Source organism: Manis pentadactyla, chromosome 12 (assembly GCF_030020395.1).
Source record: "Manis pentadactyla isolate mManPen7 chromosome 12, mManPen7.hap1, whole genome shotgun sequence".
In the NCBI taxonomy this organism is placed as follows: Eukaryota; Metazoa; Chordata; class Mammalia; order Pholidota; family Manidae; genus Manis; species Manis pentadactyla.
This window is the reverse complement of record NC_080030.1, coordinates 83,848,510-83,861,574: the sequence shown is the minus strand read 5'-3', so window position 1 is coordinate 83,861,574 and position 13,065 is coordinate 83,848,510. Positions and strand designations below refer to the sequence as shown.

At 43.2% G+C, this 13,065-nt stretch overlaps 1 long non-coding RNA gene across 1 annotated transcript; it reads right to left on the bottom strand.

Moving 5' to 3' along the window:
• Window positions 1-170: 170 nt before the first annotated feature.
• LOC130679845 (uncharacterized) lies at window positions 171-11,709 on the bottom strand. The gene is made up of 3 exons (XR_008992805.1): window positions 11,388-11,709; window positions 10,196-10,306; window positions 171-653 (listed from the first exon to the last, which is right to left on the bottom strand). It is a non-coding gene; the product is annotated as an uncharacterized LOC130679845 (long non-coding RNA).
• Window positions 11,710-13,065: the final 1,356 nt, after the last annotated feature.

Below are 13,065 nucleotides of genomic sequence, written 5' to 3'. Positions count from 1 at the left end.
TCCGGGGTGACTTTATAAACTTTCACACTTCCCCCTGCCAACCAAACAATTCTACCTCAATGACTTGTAAGAATATCAGTTTTTAAATATTAAAAAAAGAACTGATTGTCTTCCCTGACAACCAGGCAGGAAGTAGGAAGAAGGAAAAATATTCTTTACACCATCTGAATTTTAGTTGCATCACTTTCCAATCAGTCTCTAAACTCACTATCACTTTGAAATGTGCCACTTCTCTCTCCTCCCTACATGTCACTGTTTACCAAATGCAGACAATCTGCCTGAGACTCAGTCTATTCCTTCTAAACCCCATGGCCTCATAAGAGTGTGGAAGGAGTGTAGGTTTTAGGGGCCAGGCAGATTTTCAGACTTTAAAATATGCTAGCTCTGTAGTTTAGGGAAAGTTACCCCTCTTTTCAGTTTATACATCAGTTATAGTCATAGTACCACTGACATTGCAGGGTTGTGGCAAAGATCAGAAAAAGAAAAGGAGAACACCCACCACCTACCACATAGTTGGTATTCTCACCTTCGACAATCTTCTGCTTTCTAGATTTCTATCACTAAAAACAAACAAAACAAAAAGCTGGTCACCAGATAACAACAGTGCTGGCAAAGATATGGAGAAACCGGAACGCTTCTCTACTGATACACCACTGTCGGGACATAAAATGGCACAGCTACTTTAGAGAACATCTGGCAGTTCCTCAAAAGATTAAACATAGAGTTACCATATGACCCACTGTTTCCGCTGCTAAGTATATAAACAAGAGAAACAAAAACACAGTCCACACAAAAACTTGTACACAATGGTTCACAGCAGCATTATTCATAATCGCCAAAAAGTGGAAATAACTCAAAGTCCATCAACTGGTATGTGGCTAAACAGAATGTGATAAATCCATATGGAACATGGTTTTGCTATAAAACAGAAGTACTGACAGATGCTTCAACATGGATGAACCCTGAAAACGTTAAGGGGAAGAAGCTGATCACAAAAGACTCCATACTGTATAAATCCACTTCTACGAAATATCCATAAAAAACATATATTCAGAGACAGATTAGTGGTGCCTAAGGCTAGAGAAAAGGGTAACTGTTAATGAGCACACCGTTTCTTTTTGGAATGATGAGATGTTGTGAAAGTGTTTGGGTTGATGACTGTATAACTCTGAATATACTAGAGAACCAGTGAATGGTACACTTCCAATGGGTGAAGTGTATGGCATATGATATCTCAATAAATCTGTAGAAAAAAAAGGCTGGTCTCATCAATCTCCGTATAAGCCAAGATATGTAAACCATATCTTGAACAAAGAGTTTGAACAATAGTTTATCAAAATGACTAAAGAAGTTAGCGTTGACTCTAAAATCATGATTTTCACTGTTAAGAATGAGACACGGCCTTACACAAATCTCTAACATGAGGTAAGAGCTTCAGTGAGTTGAGGCTGAATACGAAAGGAAGGGAGGGATGTAGAGGGAGAGAATGTTGAACGGGTAGTAAATGAGGGTTGGGAAAAAAATCAGTCTGTAACTGCTTTCTTTTACAATGAAAATATTTCCTGTAAACCTAATTTTCAAACTGTGCCCATTTTTTACATTAAAAAACTCAATTTTCAAATAGGAAGTGGTATTCATACCCTGAATGTCTGCTACATCCTGGCAATTGGTGAATGTTCTTTTAAATCCTGACAACAATCCTACAAAGTAAGTACTACTTTTCCTGTTAGATAATGAAACTGAGGTTCTTTCTACTATCAACGCCCTTTATGAACAAGAATGTTAGCGTAACAGTTTAAAATGTCTCTCCTGAATGTCCTGCAAGACCTCTCCGTGTATATAAGTACCTAGGATGTAGTACAATCCTCTTATTTATTCATTCAGCAAATATTTATTAAGCATCTATTCAGTATGGCAGGTATAGCAATGAACATACAGCCATCACATCACAGACCATACATTCTTATGAGAGAGAGGAAGAAAACAGACCTACACGAGTAAAATAATGAATCATGCTAAATGCCACACAGAGCATTAAATATGTGGTCCACTAAGAAGTGCCTTGGTGGTTACTTTTTTACTGGATAAGCTCTCTTAAGATGAAATCTTCAAGTAGTGGTATTTAAAATTAGATCTTTGACAGCCAGCGAAAAAATAGGGGAACAGCATTATTGGCAAAGGGATCCGCTAGTGCAAAGCTCCTAATGTGAAATGGCTTGGCATCCCTGGGGGAGAAAAAAGGCCACTGCAGTGTGAGTGGATAAGGGAGGAGAGTAGTATAAGGTGAGTAAGGCAGACATGAGCAAAATCACCCTGGGCTTTATAGCCACGGGCAAGAGTCTGGGTTCTGTTCTACGTAATGGGAAGCCAACAGTGTTTTACATAGAGGAGGAACAGTTTGATTTACAGAACAATCATGCTGGCTGGCTGCAGTGTGGTAAAGCAATGCTTGGGAACAGCTGCAGTAGCCCAGGTGAGAAGACTGTCCTGGACTAGGATGGTAACATGAAAAGGGAGAGGCCTAGGGGGTTAATAGATATATCCTGGAGGCAGAGTTGACAGGGTTTGGTGCTAAACCTGTGACACTGAACAAAGGAAATCTCATTTATAGTGGAGCTGGGCGGCCCAAAGTGGGAGCTCTCACACCCTGCCAACCCCTCAACTGCAAATCCTAGGATGACGCTTACCTTACACTTTCCAACAGGAAAAAGCCTACTTTACTCCCCCAGCAGGAGGCAGGAAGGTTTTCTCCAGGCCCAGCAACAGCCCATCCAGAGAGAAACGTCTACAACTCAGCCAACGGGAAACCACTACCCTGAACTCTGGCTTTCCTCCCAACGACTTTCATTCACAGCAGCCCCTCCCGGCTTCCACTGTTCTCTATAAAGTAACATTCCTCTCCTTTGATCTTTGGGCTTGCCTATCGTTTTGCCACAGCTTGCATGTCCCGAATTGCATACCTAAATTGCCATTCCTAAATAAACCCATTTTTCTGGTAAAATAACTGACTGCTTTATTTTCAAGGCTGTCGTCACTTGGTGATCAGAAGTAGGACCCAGATGTCCTCCAACAACACTGAGGCTAGTGAGCGCTCAGGTGCTGATTCCCTCTGAGCTGAGTGCTTTTTGGTTGACCCTGGGGGTTGGAGGGTCAGTCTCTCTTGGATCCACGCTCCGCCCCCTTTGCATTTTGAGCTCTCCAGCTTTATTCCGACTCTGTTTAAAGGCTTAGTCACTCTTGCTTTTGTGAAGGCTTTGTCCCTTCTGGTGAGCACGCGTTTGTTTTTCTGAACGTCTGGCCTTGAGGAATGGGATTCCAATCCTCTGAAGTCCCTCAGGAGAGCCTTCCTTCTGGGACCCCAGCCAACTTTAGGTTTAAAGCTATGGTCCCTCCTCATCCATATTTTTAACCAAATGGATCAACTTAGCTAAAGATAATTTAGACTTCAATTGCTGTTATGAGGAATGTTTGATCCCTCCAAAGTTAACCTTTCTCAAAAGCAAATTAGAAGACCACAGCTCTAAAATTAAACAAAGTGAAAAGAATGCCTATTTTAATTGGTACCAAATGTATTCAGGACACTAAAATTGTCTCTTTGCAAAGTCCAATTTCTAAATTATCCAAGGCAAAAAAACTACTGAAATAAGTCAAAATGGCTTCCGAGGCCTCTCTTTCCCTTTCCCCTCTTCTTTGTCTTTCAAGCCATCTTGTGTCAAGTCCTGCCTCCAGAGCCATCCTTCTTCCCTTAAATTCTCTGCTTCCTTATTCTAATTGTCTCTCTGAGCTTTCTTTTTTCTCCAGGCCTTGAACCTCTCCCTGCTCCCGACTCCTCTGAACCGATCAGAACCTGCCCCTTTGAAGTTAAGTCCTCTGAGGATCTGACCGCCAAACCCTTAGTTTCTTGTGTTCCCTGGAAGAAAGCTGAATTACAAGCTAAAGTCAAAGACTTTTCCAAAGTAACTGAAGTTCTGCATAGATTAGCTGAGGAATTTAAAAATCATTATTTAAACCTATCAACCCAGTAGTTCATATGCTTGTTGGTGAGGCCCAGGCCCAACACTGGCTGAAACTGGCCTGATGAAAAAATCCTAAAAGGGATTTAAAAAATCAGACCGCACTTTTGGCAGGAGGCTGAACCCTGGCCCTAGGCCTCCACAGAACTACAAGAGCCTTCCCTGCACCTGCTGACTGGATCATAATTCACACTTGCGCATAAAAGCCTGACGAACCTGTTCATGATTACCACAGTCAACTTCAGTTTTTAAGGAAAACTCTGGTCCTCTTTTGGATGTCGAGTCCACTCAGGTAGCCCTTAATTCTGTGTTCATTAATGGATTGAGCCAAGATAATTGCCTTCTTGTTAAGAGGACCGGGATGGAATGGGAAACTATGTCCACCCCAGATTTAGTTAACTTAGCAAACCAGCTTGCCCACACTCTAGATGATTCAACTTAAAGGAAAACCACTAAAATTCTTCATTTTTAACTCCAACAAAATGGAGGTCCTTAAACAAAAACAAACCCGCCTGATCTCTGACACTACTGCAAAAAACCAGGGCACTGGAAAAAAGACTGTTACAAACATGCCCTCCAGATGCCTTCGGCCCTCTACCCAGTCTTTCCAATGTCCTCTTAGTCCCCAGTGACGGGGCTCCAAGAGATACAGGGCTCATCCCGTCCTCCCTCTGACCGGCTCACAGAAACGCCTCTTTAGACTGGGAATGAGTTTCTACCTGCCCTCTCTGATACTGAGCTACATTCTCAGGGCTCTGCCCACTGGAACAGAGCAGCCTCTGCCTCAGAGAACCAAAACGGTCTACACAACGGGGGTCTCTAAGAAACCGCAACAGTTCCCGTCTCCACCCCATCCCTTTGCGTTAGGTCCTCTGAAATACACCCACCGTTTTCTCCTCAGTTCCTCTGACCCGATTCACTTACTGGGCTAAGATTTCTTGGAAAAATATCATGCTGGATTTTTTTCTTTAAAAAGGGGGAAATAATTATAGAATTTGATAACAGCAACTAATATAAACCTGGGTAAATCAAGCAGCACTTCAACATCTTTTACTTGTTCCATCTCTGATGGCCCTGGAGCTGGTTCTAAGGACACTAACCACTTGTCACTGTTGGGTCAGCTACCACCTACCTTCCCTATGGGCAAAACTCTCAACTGATATTGGCAGAATCCACAGTGCACCTCCTAGTAAGATTCAAATAGATCCCTCACAACCTCTACCCAGAGTTAACCAATAAAAACCCTATAAATAAAGAAGCCATCCAAGGCATTACGCCTATAATAGATTATAAGGCTCAGGACCTCATTATCCCCTGCACTAGTCCTTGTAACACCCCTATTTTACCTGTAAGAAAACCCAGCGGCCAAGGATGTTGGTTTGCACAGGACCTCCAAGCAATAAATAACATCAGTATCCCTCAGCACCCTGTTGTTCTTAACCTCATCCACTACTAGCAACTATTCCTACTGAGATTTTTCACTGTAACTAAAATTCCATGAAATTTTTTTCTATAATTGATCTATGCAGGGTATTCTTTAGTATTCCAGTTGATAAGGCTAGCCAGTATCTTTTTGCCTTACTTGGAAAGGAAAACAATATACCCAGACAGTATTGTTCCAGGGTTTTTCTGAGTTCCTGTTATTTCTTGCAAACCTTAAGAGCTGACTTAGATGACACGATGTCTCCTGGAGGACCTACAATGTGTGCATGACTTGCCCCTCTGCTCCCTTTCCCAGGCATCTCCACAGGGGGACAGGGGTCACCCAGGAAAACTTTCAGCCTAAGAAGAACATAAAGTCTCCAAAGAAAAACTGCTGTTTGTTCAAACTTAAGATTCAATATTTAGGGCACCGATCTCGGAGCAAGGACTACATTTAGATCCAGCTTCACAGTATCCTGAACTTCCCAATACCTAAAACTAAGAGCCAATCATGAAGTTCTTCTCAGGCTAGCTGGTTACTGTCACAGTTGAATTCCAAGCTTCTCTTATAGCCCAATCCCTGTAAGTTTTACTAAGAAACAACAAACCTGACTCTATAATTTGGGAAATCAAGATAACATAGCCTTTGGGGCCTTAAAGAAAAGCTTAATAAAGTCCCTGCTTTCAGACATCCTAATTGTCAGCTCCCTGTTTTCCTTTCTGTATGTGAGAAGAAAGGGAATTGCCCTTCAAGTACTCGCCCCAAAATATGGAAAGCATCATTGACCCATAGGGTATTCAAGCCAACAAGTAGGCCCTGGGGCCCACGGACAGCCCACCTTGTCTCAGAGCCATTCCCGCCATTGCCCTTCGGGTAAGGCCACCAAGGAAATGACCGTGGGGTCCCTCCAACCATCCCTGCGCCCCATGAGGCGGCCCTCGTGAGTCCGGACTGCATCCAGTGCTTTTTGGCAGTCATCTTACCTCCTATGAAAGCCTTTTGCCAACTGCTCCTGCTTGAACTTTCCTGCTGTAACAACCTTAGTCTTGCTATTCTTCTCCCCTTTCGCTGACAAAACCCATCGTAGCTGCTTGATGCTGAAAAGATCACCTTTTGACTCCATGATATGTACAGAAAACTTCTCTAATAATTGCAGATTTTTCATGGTTTACTGATAGGTCTTATTTAAAAGATGAAAATGGTAAGTATCACGCAGGGTGCACTTTTTAAACTCCTTTCCAAGTCACTGAAGCAGCACCTTTACCTTCAGCCCCACAGGCCTAATTGTATGCTCCTTAGCTGGGTGTGTACCTTGGCCAAGGGTAAAACCACAAACATCTATATACTGATAATCAATATGCCTTTGGGGTAGTCCATGATCTTGGGATGTTATGGAAACAGCAAGTTTCCCTTACTTCTAATGGGATAAAATTAAAATGGCTCTACCGACCAAGTTGGTTAGAAGCCATACTTGTGCCAGCTGCTCTGGCTATTACTGAGGTTCCCGGGCATTCCAGCTCTGACTCCCTGGAGGCCAAAGGAAACTCCTAAACATGCTGCTCTTAAAGGAATCAATAACCAAACCTCCTCCATGGTCCAAAGGAATGATTCAGCAAATGATCATCTAGGAAAACTGACAAGAGATGCCCAAAATGGACCCAGAAAGGTAGAAGCAATAACAGCAATCTAGTAATTGTTGCTTTGCTAAAAAGAGAGAACTCCAGCTTGGGCCAAGTAACAGTCTAGTCCTGCCAGAGACTAAAATCCCTATTGCCTGTCACTGTACATGCATTAAGTCACTGGTCTACTGACAAAATGACAGTCTTCCTGAACCAATACTGGTGGGGAACCATTAATAAGGCTGCAAAAAATGCCTATTTTGCTTATCCACCAATCCAATATATAATTCTGAGAAACCCATCCATGAGACCCCCCCAGCCTAGATTTGGCAAATGGGTTTTATTCTGTTCCCCCCTCATGGATATAAATGTTTTAGTCATGGCTCATATGTTTGTTCATTTTGACTGAAGCTTTCCCTTGTAGACAGGCTATGTTGCCTTCTGTGGCTAAAATCTTATTAGAAAATATTATTTTTACCTGGGGAACCCCTCTCAAATGTCATAGTAACTGGGGAGCCCACCTCATTAGTCAAGTCCTTTGACAGGTCTGTGCAGGTCCTATAGCACTCGAACTGCTTACTACCCTCAACCCTCAGGGCTAGTTAAATGTACTAATGGCATTATTAAGACTCAACTGGCAAAATTTATAAAGAGCCTTCAAATACCCTGGCCAAAAGCATCCCCACTGATCCTTCTACATTCCAGATCTACCCCTCTGGGACTCAAATTCTCTCCTTTTGAGACTGTTGCAAGGTGTCTGGGGCCCCTGGCTCCTGCCTCCTTTGATTCAGAGCTGAAGAAAGGAGATCTGCTCCAGCACCGTAAAGGCCTTACTGCTGCTGTTGAGAATGACCTGTGTAGCAGAACCATCCTCTCACAGCATGCTCCCAGGAGACAATGGTTGTGAACATCACACCTTGCAACCGGGAGATTTTTGTCTGTTGGAAAAGACACCTCTACAAGTACTCTCTTCAACCTTGTTGGAAGGGCCCCTACCAGGTACTATTAAACAATCCTTGGGCTGCCAAACTGCAGGGAACAGACTTCTGGATTCACGTCATTTCAAAAGAGAGTACCAAACCCCGACTGGACCTGCACACCGACTGGTGACCTGAAAGTAAATATTTCTAGGAACTGAAGCAGATGACATCTCATGGAGACAAAGTTTTCCCAAGATGTCCAGACTAGTCCTGTGTACCTCTTTCTCACTGTTGCTTCTTATACTATATTTTCTCCCTTTCTTCCTCAGACAGATAACACTCATCCACATTTCCCATCTATTGCAAAAGGGTGAAACTTCTCTGATTGTTTCATTTGTTACCAGAAACCTCAATCTGTTCACAATAACAGTGATCCCTTAGTTTACCCTCTAAGTAATTTAACTGGAATCCTGAAAGTCACTGCATGCCTAAACTGTTCCATAGTTCCCCTTTATCAGGATAGAACACTAAATCCACAAACCCTTGGTCCTGCTCAATTTAACCCAACCCCACATACCTATATATATAATATATACATAAAAGACACTACAAAACAGCCAATGTAAGTTGACCCTTTGTAAGCTGGCTGTCATACCCACATATAGGAAGGCTTTCTGTATGTGATAACATGGTATTTGGGCTTTGACTAAATGATGCTAATACCTCTCTACCAACAATAGGTCCATAAATGCTACTACTTAGGAGGGAGCCCTATGTGCATCTCCTGGCTACCCTTTTCTGTGTGAACATTTTGGTAATGGCCTCTAGGCTTGGGCAGTCCATCACCTTGATGGCTGGAGAATAAAAGGACAGTGTGCTCTTGCTGCACTCACTCTTCTCCGTTTTTCTTCATAACAAAACAGTAGCTTCCCTCTGGTGAACCTTCATGGGCACCTTAAACAACTTTCAAGAGGTGTCTGAGACTCCAGGTTTGCCTCCCTGGGGAGAGCCTTTCTCCCTCAGTGGGAATAAGTACCAGTGACAACACGATCAGCTGTCCCTCCCTAACATCAGGGGAGTCGGCCGCGTCCCTAGTCAAAGCAGAAGCAGCCCAACAAGGACCACTTGACTAATTGTCAGAAGCAGTTTGGGACAATCACATTGCCCTCTTTTACTTACTTTTTGAACAAGGTGTCTATGTGATAGTAAACACCACCTATTGCGCGTGGATAAACTCTGGGGAAGTAGAAACCCAATTCCGTAAAATTAGGGAATAAGCACAGTTACTACAACAAATTTCACCTGATTCTCCATGGTCCTTTGATTTGTTCAGTTGGTGACCTTTAGGCCTAGGGTCCTGGTTCAGAACCATCATACAATTTAGAATAGCCATGTTATTTTTAATTATGTTTGTATAAGTACTTTTAAGTTTTATAACTGTTGACTATCAAACCTTTGGAGAAACAGTGTACCAAATTAGGTGTGAAGTTAGCTCAATGCTTCAGGATGATCTCCAATGTGTACAACTTTGAGAAGATACAGATTCGGATGGCAAATGCTTGAGAGTTCTCCATCCTAACCTCGAATGTGGCCTTAAATGGTTTCCAACTGCTATGCACTTTCGCTCTGACATGGGACACAACACAGGAAAGGTCATTCCTGGAACTGAGGGACACAGATGATCCAATTCCTGGTCAGTGATGCTTTCAAGGAAAGATCTTGATCAAAAGGGGGAAATGTGAGACTGAAAAAAGGGCACTTCACTTGAAGTACAGCTGGGAGGGTTCTCACACCCCACCAACTCATCATCCATCATAGAACCCAACAAGGGAACCTTACAGTTTCCAACAGGAAGAGTCTATTTTCCTACCCCAGGAGGAGGAAGATTTTTTCCTCACTCAGCAACAGCTCAGTCAACAGAAAACCATCACCACCCTGAATTCTCTTTCTTCCAATGTACTTTTATTCAAACAGCCCCTTGCAACTTCCTCCTTTTTCCTCTATAATGTTCCTCTCCTTTGTTTTCTGGATTTGCGTATGGTTTTGCCATAGCTTGCTTGCCCCAAATTGCCATTCCCAAATAAACCCACTTTGCTGGTAAAATAACTAGCTGTCTTATTTTCAAGGTAGGCAGACTGTATCTTAGGGGTGAGAGAGAACTGAAAGATGAATTTCTTATGAGACAAATTTACAATAAAACTTTTAAAAACATAAACTTACCTCTTTCATGAACTGTTCAAATTCTTCATCCAGCTCTTCTTTGGAATAGTAAGCCATAATCAGCAGTTTTCACTTCTCAAACTAAACATTCCATTGAAAACATTGAAAACGCTATAAAACAAGAAACAATGATAAACACCTTTTTGATGAAATCCACATTACATCATGAAAACAACCAGACTTAAACCTCAAACCCCTTTTATTTCTCTTATGACTTAGCATATATGCACAATACGGACCAGTCAGCTGGACAAGAGATTCCTAATTCACTAATAAAACTGATCTGGAAAAGCAGTTTTCACAGTTTGTCATGCACTTAAGATCCAGAATTACATTTTCATTGTTAACATTGAATTGTTAAAAGATGGCCTCCAGAATATTAACTAAATCTATACACATTAGAGGGGGGTGTGTGTGTGCGTGTGCGTGTGTGTTAACATTTCTTAATCAAACCAAGTCCTCTTGAAGAATCTTTTAAAAATTGTAAATTAGCAACCCAAAACACTTTCTTTTTTGCAAAGCACAGGACAGAGTTTTTGCACCTTATGGTTCAGCTATTTATCAATCCATATTAACAGTTTTGCGAACTAGATAGCTTACAGATATGGATGTTTCCAGATACAGACAAATGTAATTTTTTAAGACTCAGAATCTACCAAAAAATTAAATTAATGGAGTATTCAAACCAGAACGAATTTTGTTTCTTTTGAAGAGAACAAACTATGCAGCAAAAACTATGCAATAGTGACTTGGAACGCAAAGCTCTCTTTGAATCAAACTTCAGATCCGCTACAGATTCTGGATTGTAACTCCTTGAGCAGCTCAAACTGCAGCTTATTTCCAGAGGCAAGGGTGGGAGAAATATGCGTGTGCAGACCTGGATAATACTTTGCTCAACCTGCAGAACAATTCCTCCCACACACAGCGCATTTCCGATTCGGCTCAGAGTGTGTGTGGTTAAGGTCAGGGCCTCAGACCTTGGTGAGAGGCGGATCCCCCCGGAAGGGCTCAGCTCCGCGGGGGGGCCCCAGCAGGAAGCGTGGGCTCCGGACTTGGCAGGAAGTCAAAGGCGCACCTGCAGGGGAGACTGGGCTGAGGAAGGGGAGAGAGTGGCCCTGGAAAGCGAGCCTGAGGACAATCTCGGCCATGGTGAACCGGGTGCAAAGCGAGCGTCCGCGACTCACCTACCTACCTCTCTAAATTCCGCGCTTCCCCGGAAGGCTGTGGGGTCCGATCAGTTGCCACGGTAACAGACTTCCGCGGCCCAGCACCGGGATCACATGACACTGGCCGGTCACGTGGCTCGTGCCCGGGCTGGAAAATTGTTAGTATCTTTTTGCGGGTAGGAAGGAAGGTCGCAAAAGCCTTGGCCCAGAATAATCTGGTGGATCAGAGCCGCCGCTGCTCCATCAACGAAGACTCCCGCGGCTTTCTCTGCACTCCTTAGAAGACCGGCTAGGGCCCGAGCTCGGGCATGATGGGTGATGTAGGCGCAGCCCGAGGCCTCCTGGGAAATGTAGTTTAGCCCCCCCACGCGGCGGTCCTTTTATTTCCTCATTTCTCATCACTTCGCATCTTCTGTCTTCCCTACCCTGGTCGTTTCAGCTCTTTGTTTTCCATGCAGAAGTTTTGAAAAATTTTAACTTACTTGATTTCCTCCATGTGCAAAGCCCTGTGGGGGCGTTTCAAGAAAAATGCGAACCTATGGGAAAGAACTGTTGTCAGGATAGGGACTCTTCCACCATCTAGTGGGCAAGAACTGAAAATACACCTACACACCGCAACCCGCTACTCATTTAAGAGTATCTGCCGCTACTCATTTAAGAGTATTAAGATGTGCCGGTACCCCTCCTTTCCCCCCATATAGCGGCATCTTACAATTACTTATTGGATTTTATTTTATTTTAGCTTTTTCTTCTTTCTAAAAAGGAAAAAAAAAACCCACGAGCTGGAGTTTCAGAGGACAGCATTTAGGATTTCACTAAGTAAAATAGTTGAAAGGGTTGCTACTAGCGGCTCAGGGTTAAGGAGCTCTATCTCCGGCCCTAACTTCTCATTCAGCAAATCTATTATGATACAAATGTATATATTCCAAGAACTGTTGCGAAAATAAAGATTTGGATAATAATATTTTTTAAAGGCTACTATTTATTGAGCACTGAAGTTGATAGCTTCGCATGCATTATTTCACTTAATCCTTACGATGTACAAGCCAATTCAATTTAGGATATTTTTTGGTTGTTTGTTTCTAAGTGTGATGCATGAACCCTTTGGCAAGACAGAGCTGATGATTCCCTTTTGGCCCCAGGATGGATGCTGTCTTGCCAATGGGTTTCAGCCTCAGGGAAGTTCACTATGGATTCAATGAGACCGAAAAATGACAATAGAACGTTCTTGGGGTGAAAGGGTTTATACTCAACTTTATTCCCATGGTGGCAGGTCAGTCACTAGAATCCCATCACTCAGAGCAAGTCTGCATGCAGCAAGCCGATCTCTGCCTCTGGGCCTCTCTACCGCTGCAGCTGTCTCAGTCTCTGCCCTGGTGTTTTGTGCCAGGTGATAATGGTGAATGGGAAGTTACAGCAGTTATGTACTGATAGCGGCAAAGCAAGCCAAACCCAGACTAAGAAGGTCTGAGTCACACTATCAGGTAAACAACCTTAGATCAGCTTAGGTGCTGACCAACACAGAAAAACGTGTCATCAGTAGAGGAAGAGAGAAATGATGACTATCAGCATGGCTTTGGGACCACCCGCAGCAACGGGGACTGGCTAGTTCACAGACGCTCTTGCAGAAACTGCGGCTGGCCAGCACCTTGGAGGCTCAACGGCAGACTGGAGTTAATGGACAGTAAATGTAGGGCTGAGAGG